Raw genomic sequence first — 7,733 nt, 5'->3', positions numbered from 1 at the left:
CCCTTGGTGGGAACGAGCTGCAGCTGCGCATCATCCATGTCAATCAACCCGCTGCCTTCGTAGCAAGGCCACAGCTGCATGTTATCAGCGTTAATCAACCCACTGCCTTCATTCCTCTACAGGTACAGACAGTTCCATACACACAGAAACACGTGTCCTGCCCCCACCCTAACACGCACGTTTGGTTTTTTCATCTTGTCCAAAAAGCTCCCCAGGAAGCATTTTGAAGCAAACAAAAGGCGTACTCTGTTTCAGCTGGGAAGTTTTGCTTCGTTTCTTTGCTGTGAACCAAAACGTTTTGGATATTGGATTTTTTTTTCCTCCTTTCTTCTTGCTCTCAACACCAATTGGAGTGCTAGAACAAGAGACATTAATTTTTGGGCTTTTTGAAATGCCTTTGATCTTTTAAACTCCTGTTCCTCTCCTTCCTTTCCCTATCTTCCTTGATTTTACCTTGCCTTTCCCACTCTGGAAAAACCATATACGAAACTATATAAAACTCTTTAGTTGCCTTTCTGCAGGGTTTCAAAAATCAAGACTAATTGAAAAAGCTGATGAAACACTTTATTCAGGACGAAGGCAGGAGGAACTCTTTTCTCTTCTTGCAGTTTCTCACTTGGCTGCAGGGTTGGGTTTGGTTTTGCATCCCCAGTTAATTCTCAGAGTTAATGCTGGTGTTTCAGGACACTGAGCTGTCTGTCCAAGGTGTGCCTGCTCTGCTTTCGTGATGTAGGCTACACCAGGGCTCCACGGCACTGATGTCCTCCAGGACCAGGGCACAAAGCCCCTGTCACAATGCCACCTGTGTGGACCAGGCAGTGTGGAAGTGCCAGTATATGGTATATAGCACAGGTACACGTCGACAAACTGCGTGTTAGATCTTGCCACCTGCCCTCAATTGCTGTATTCCATCTGCTACAGGTGTCAAAGCAGGGGGAAGTTGGTTTTTTTTTTGGGGGGGGGGGGTTAAGGAGGAGAAGAGCAATAGTTTCATGGATCCAGCCGGCTCTTTGCAGGAGGGCAGCAGCGATGGGTTTTGCTCAAGGGCTGCAGAAGTGCTTGAAGGAAAGACCATCTAGCCGTGTGGTCCAGCCCAAGCGGAGCCTTCTCTCTGCACCTTCTGCATGTTGAAAGGCCTTTCATGTTGAAAGGCAAGCAGGACACTGCAATTTCTTCCACTTTGCCCCTACTGGGCATGGAAAGCTGCTCACCAGGCAGCTATGTCCCTTCCACTCATGATGAATACCCTTTTTTTGCACTTGTATAAAACCAGTACTTCAGCTTACAAATCACAAGCTGAAGATAAAACTAATAAGAAGACAATAAAAAAAAAAGTCCTTCCAAGGTTGTGTCTCACAGGTTGAGAAGAACTTGTTGATACACTCATGTCCCACACATGGACCTTGTTACTCATGTTTTGCACCAACATCCAAATGCCATGTGTGAAGGTCTCCTCTTTTCTCCTTCCCTTTTTTTTTTTTTTTCCCCCTCCAATTTTTTTTGGTTTCAGGAAGAGGGAAGAAGGGGGATCTTCCAGTGAAATCCCCTCTGACCGTCACAATGTTTGGTCGTGACAGAGCTCCCTGCTGCTGGCTCGTGGCCCCATCACATGTCCTGGGCTTGAAACCAACGGGAACTTCTCGACCATATTTTCCTCCAGCTTTTCCCTGCAACAGCTCATCAGCGTGTTTCCCCACTCATCGGTAACACATAGCACTATGCTTGAACCTGACTGGAGCCCACATCTCCATCGCACAACACACAAAGAACGAACAGGCATGCTCTGTTTTGAAAACGTTCGAAAGAGGCAGCTCCTGTGGGCTGAATGTCCCTTTATTTTCCACATACCCATCTCCCCTTGTTTTCACGCTGCCAATGTACTTTCCTCTTCTACGTTATGTGACCCCCACCAAAAAAATGATAATGACAGAGGGTCTATATGGATAATGCAACACTGCTTTAAAATTCATCCAATCTGAGGTTTAAAAAGTGCCTTTCCCGCCCCCCCCCCCTTCTAAAAGGGGGTTTTTATATCCAAAGACACAAATGTAATACTCACTGCATTGTAGCTTCAGACCTTTTTTTTTTTCTCCCCTACCCAACAATGGTGAAAAGATGTGATTTTTACAAGCGAATAGGAAGAAAAAGCCTGAACACACCCTGGGAACATGTTTAAGAAGTTGATTTATGTTTCATGCTGAGCCTTACACCTGCAGTTCAAGCAAAACTCAACTTTGCCGCCCCACAGAGTCTAGTTTATTAGGTATCAAGGAGTCACAAGAAGCCATGTAATTAAAACTGTAATTAACTGGAAAAGGAAAGTGCCACCTGAGTTTTGAGAGGCTGTCAATTTTATTTCCATTACAGCTCTCCTTCTGCTTCTTTTGTCTATAGGGTGTTTTTTTTTTCCACCCATCTTGATAAGGAAAAAACAAAGTTGTTTTTTTTTTCCTTTTTATTAACTAAAGAAGCCACCAAATTCTCTTACATCTTTACTCTTGGGGGGCGGGGGGGGCGGGGGGGAAAAGTCAAGTTCTGAGCTTGGACGCAGGTTTCTCGCAGCAGCATTTACAGCTGTGTTTGCCAACAGGTGTCAAGTGTGGTCCCAGGCAGAAAAAAGTCCTGAAATGTCCTACTGGTGAAGGGTCAGCTGAGTTCAAAGCCCATTTTAACAGAACATAAGCAATGCCCTTTAAAAAGGGGATCGGCAGTGCCTTGTTAAAATGCATGACCTTGCTGCAGTGGGCGAGCAGAGCGCCAGGCGTCCCTGGATCCAGCATGTCCCTGCGAAGGCTGCAGATCCTGCCAGGGGCCACCGTGAGATTTCCGTGGGCAGGACAAGGCCACACGCAGCAAGACAAAAACACGCCCGGGAGAAAGATGAGGCGGTGTGACGAACCTTGTCAACCAGAGAAATTCAAAGCCAAAAGGGGCCCGATCCCCTGGCCAAAAAAAAATTTAAAAAAATCTCCCCAAAATTTGGGTGAGACGTGCTGCTATCCCTGTCCTCCCTCTGCCTTGTGCATCCACCAGGAGCACATTCCTGGGGGATCAGAAAGAGCTGCTGGAATAAAGAGACAATTATTTAATAAGGTTTAAAGAAGCAAAGACATCGGTAAACTTGATGCCGGAAAGGAAGTCGTAGTAAAATACAGTTAAAGAGTAATTACCTAAAAGGGTAAAATGATGAGAACAAAGACAGGATCTATGCTAGAGGTCTTTACAAGGGAGATTTATGAATATATATAAATTTTTGTAGAGGAGATGTTTGTCTTAGACCCGTGTATGAAAGGAGGGATTGACATTCTTCCTTCTCCATTTAACAGGTGACAAAAACCCATCAAGTGAAGTACCAGCCTTGAGAAGGGAAGTTATTATCGTAAAAAGCAATTTTCCTTGGGTGCCATTCCGATAGGCTTGGCTTTTCCTCCCCCCCCAGCCTTAATCATCTGTAGCCTCTCCCCTACTGAAACAGCCCCCGCTTGTAAGGCAGAGGTCTCGGGACCCTCCGGGTGGGAAGGTAGGTCTTGATCAGCACTAATTTGGGGAAGTGAGCCGGAGGTACCCGCAGCAGATGACATGCAGGGCTCAGCTTCTTATTCAGCTACAAGTCAGCAGGGGCACCCCCTGACCATCTGTGGTCTATAAATTACAGTAACACCGGCACACACTGCTTGTAAATCACCAATGAACAGGCTTTACCTTATGACACACTACATGAACCCTGTTGGATATTCCAATAAACTCCCATAAACCATCCGATATAAACTCTGGATTATGTTTCTTTGGGGGGCAGGAGAAAAACCCAGACTTTTCTGCACTTGCACAAACTTCTCATGGGTGAAATGAAGACGTGGCCTGAGCTGTGCTGTGTGTTTACATACCATGTTTTCTTATGAAAGAGGTATTTTCCCCACCACCATCGTTATTACTTCCAAGAGTGCATCAGCCTTGAAGTAAACAGGGTCATTCTCCTGAAATAAAACCCACAAACAAACAAAGACACCACTTATTTGAAAAATGTAGTTTAATGTGAGCCTGCACAACCTGTCCTCCATCCTTGCTGACCAAGCGCAGACCGATAGCAGGAGGCTCACCCATGTCCTTTGCTTTCGGAGGAGCAAGAAGACCCAACCCATGACCTCAAACCAGCCATACCCTCAACAAAGTGAAAAATACGCCACCGTTTCTTACCACCTCTGCATCCCGAGGGCTAGAGCTGAGGCTTGCCGTCCCCAGGAGGGCAGAGCATCCCATAGGAGCTCCTCACCTGCTTCTTTCTTCCTGTGGAGTGGCTCTTTTACCCCGCTCCAGTAACAGGGCAGAAGGCTTCCGTGGGCTGACACACCACCAACTTCCCCCCCCCCCCCCCCCCCCCCGAGGAGACACACTCCTGCTACCTATCTGGGTTTGGACAGCTCTTCCCTGCTGTGATGTTTCATGGAGGCCATGGCTGCGAGGAGATGCTATGAGCAGAAGTCTCGGCACGTGGCTGGCTGCTCCTCAGGACGTGGCTGGTGCTGCTGCTCCGCTGAGAAACCTGGCATTTGCCTTCAAACTTTCTCCTGAGACCCATCAAAGGACTGCTTTTGATAATTACACTATTAAGCCTGTCATCTGGGCAAAAAACCCTGTAAAATACATTACTCAGATTGTGGGGCACTCGCCAAGAAAAAAATCTGATAAATGCTATCTGACCAGCTTTTCTGCTGACCATGAACCAGTGTGGGATGCAGCATAGACAGCCAGCGACGGCTGCGTCATGACACCTTAGTGAGCTCCTCGACTGAATCTGAAATCCCAGCCCCCCTTGGGAGGCAGCGGGAGCCTTGCACTCATCTTCCTCACACGCAGCAGTGAGGCGACACTATTTGTATCTGTGTTTCTGAAGGCTATAGGGGCTGGCTTCTCACCAGGCTCTGCGTGTATGTATGGGCACGTGGGCGCATGCCTGCATCAATGCACGCTTTGAAACCCACTGGGTGACTGCGGTCAGACCGGACGGACGTCACCTCCTCATGGAGGCAGGGAACCAAGGCAGCCACGGCCACCTCCTGCCGCGGCAATGGGATGAACTCAACCGCCTGTAGACATTAGAGAAGCCACATCTACAAGAGCAATCAAAGGGAAAACACCCTTTCCCACTCCCTGTGGTCATAGCATCTAGTTAATTAATACTCATTAATACTGCTCTTTTTTTTTTCCCCCCCTTTACAGCACAGCTTCCAGGCTCCAGCCAAAATTGATGCTTCCTTGTCTAAGAGATGCACACCAGTAAACATTTATTTGAATCAGAAAACAGAGGTAAACCACTGCGTCTACCAGGGTGTCCCAGGACCACCAGCACGACATGATGCCAGTGGTACCCAGCAGGTCTGCACCTGACTGAAACACTTCGAACAGTCTCTGGAGCAATTTTTAACTCACCAGAAACACACATTCGAAGCATTTCTTGAATCTAGGTTGAGCCTGTCTAGTTAGTTTAGCTTCCGGAAAAAATAGGGAATAAAATAAAGTTGATTTTTTAAATCTATTTTACTTGGGAAAAGAACCCCATTTAAACGTTACATGACATTTTCCTGGGGGAAAAAAAAAAGAGCAGGGGATAGTTTAAAATATAAACACAACTAATCCATGTCAGCTCAGACAAATGGCTTGTGATTTTGAGGCAGGGAATTTTTGCTTCATAACCATTTTAAATTGGAGATAATGTACAAGGAGCATCTTTGCAGTGCTTTTCCATCCAGCAAGTGACCCAAAAGCCCTGCATTTCACAGCGAGCAGTAAGCCCAGATCAGGTCAGGGCATCACAGCACCGAGGCTCTTCCGAGCTCACCCATGAAGATCCCCCACCTCCCAGCCATCCAGCTTCCTCCTCTACCCTTCCATCGCCCTCTCCATCCATCCCTTTCCATGCACTCCAACAAAAAGAAGTGATAGCACTATTTCTGTTTTTTAACAAGATTTGGAAAGCGTTCAAGTGCCTGACTAAGTGGTTGGAAAAAAGGAAGCAGAAGGATGTTTTGGCATCCTGCGATGTGTGCATGAAGAGCATAGACACAAACACATTGAATGCACATACTGTAAAACAAGATTACAAGGAGAGTACGAACTAATAAAAGCCTATTAAAACACCACGGATGCTATTGCTGCTCATGTGCATGCCTACGTATTAAAACAACAAATATTTTACGTGAACGTGCAGTTCAAACATAACTGATCGCAGATATAACTTTCAACAACCTTTAAATACATAATGCCATCCTGTAATTAATGGAGCCTATCCTGAAATTTGAGGGATTTATTGATATTGGCAGAAACATTTGCAAATAACTTGGGGAAGTTCATGACATACCTTCTGTCTCAAGGGATTTCATTCCTTTCTTCCCCTTTTTTCCAGCTACCATCAATAAATTCATTCAGGGCCCTTACTGTACGACAACAAATGCAGTTGGAAATCCTCAGTAGAAAGGTTGAAGAAAGTACCAACATGGAGGAAGAGCCTAGTTGTGTCTTTATTTGTTTTGTTCTCTTTCACTTCCAGTGAAATATATAGAGTGACGTCTGAGAGGATTGCTTTTGAGGTCTGCAGTGAAAGAAGAGCAAAAGAAGGTCATAGGCAAAGCAAGCTGCCAAAGGATTTTACCCAAATTCATCAGGAAAGACCATGGCCAACGTGCAAGCAAAAGGTAGGCTGTCAGCACTTCAGTGTTACCTACCAGCACGGGCCAGCCACACATGGATGGAGAGTTTACATCTTTTATGAGGCCGACTGATACAGCTGGGGGAAAAGAAACGTTTAAACAGAGCCCTTTCCTGGAGGAATGAAGGTGCCAGCATCCTCAGCTTGGGAAAGGTGCTGGTTGTTCCTTGGGTGGCCAAGGAAGAAGAGATTAATCCCGATGCTGTTGCGCACGTTCCTTGCATTCTACAGTCATGACCATTATGAAACTTGGCTGTGACCCTACATACACATATTTAAAATTTATGCACTAATGAGGATAAGAAACACCCCATCATTTTGCTGTCAGAAAGTTTCCATACCTGAGGTCTGCACGGTGCCAGCACATGGTCGTAGCACCCGCAGCATCAGATGGCAGGCTGTTTTGCTGTTACCAAGCTGCACCTAAGTCGGGTAGTGGAACGGACTGGCACGTGTTCCCCCTTGCTTGATCTTCATGTTCCTGCATGGTTTTTCTAAATATTGTAAACATTTCTTGTGAGAGACTACTTCATCACCTCACCAGGAGGCATTTCTGCCTTTGAGTGCAAGTGTATTTGTACACACTTAGATACACGGGGAGTGCAAATATATTTGTACACACTTACAACCACGGGATTAAAGACAGTAGGACAAAAAAATCACATTAATTCTAGAAAATTGTTCAATATTTTTTAAAAAATCTTTTTTTTCTATCTTTCTTCCTAGGGCCTAAATTTAAGTTACAGATCTCACATGACCAATGGCTAGCCAATTGTACAAGAAAACCCAGCAGTACCTGAAAAATACTCCAAAATGTGCTTCTGGGCCACCCGTTTCATTGTCTTGGATGCCTTGGCTATGTTCCAAGCCGCAGGCAGAGCCGGGCTGGGGTACGACTAGCTGCATACAAAATACTGGGGATGCCTCAGCCCTCTCCATAGCTTCTCCATCCCTCCCACCCGCTTCCCACTGCACAGCAACGAGCACCACAATGTTTCCTCACGCTTTACTCTCCTACATCATCAAGCAT

The 7,733-nt window shown here is 46.0% G+C and overlaps 1 long non-coding RNA gene across 1 annotated transcript in view; it reads right to left on the bottom strand.

Annotated features, from left to right (window-relative positions):
• LOC130151727 (uncharacterized) overlaps nt 1-7,733 on the bottom strand; it is a 75,846-nt gene continuing 68,113 nt past the window's right edge. Inside the window, exons 10-11 of the long non-coding RNA XR_008822696.1 lie at nt 3,885-6,586; nt 1-3,064 (exon numbers count right to left, since the gene is read on the bottom strand). This is a non-coding gene — a long non-coding RNA (uncharacterized LOC130151727). The remainder of the gene's footprint in view (nt 3,065-3,884; nt 6,587-7,733) is intronic.

The sequence above is a fragment of the Falco biarmicus genome, chromosome 6 (assembly GCF_023638135.1).
Source record: "Falco biarmicus isolate bFalBia1 chromosome 6, bFalBia1.pri, whole genome shotgun sequence".
In the NCBI taxonomy this organism is placed as follows: domain Eukaryota; kingdom Metazoa; phylum Chordata; class Aves; order Falconiformes; family Falconidae; genus Falco; species Falco biarmicus.
The sequence above is the reverse complement of the archived record's forward strand: the minus strand, read 5'-3'. Positions and strand labels throughout refer to the sequence as shown.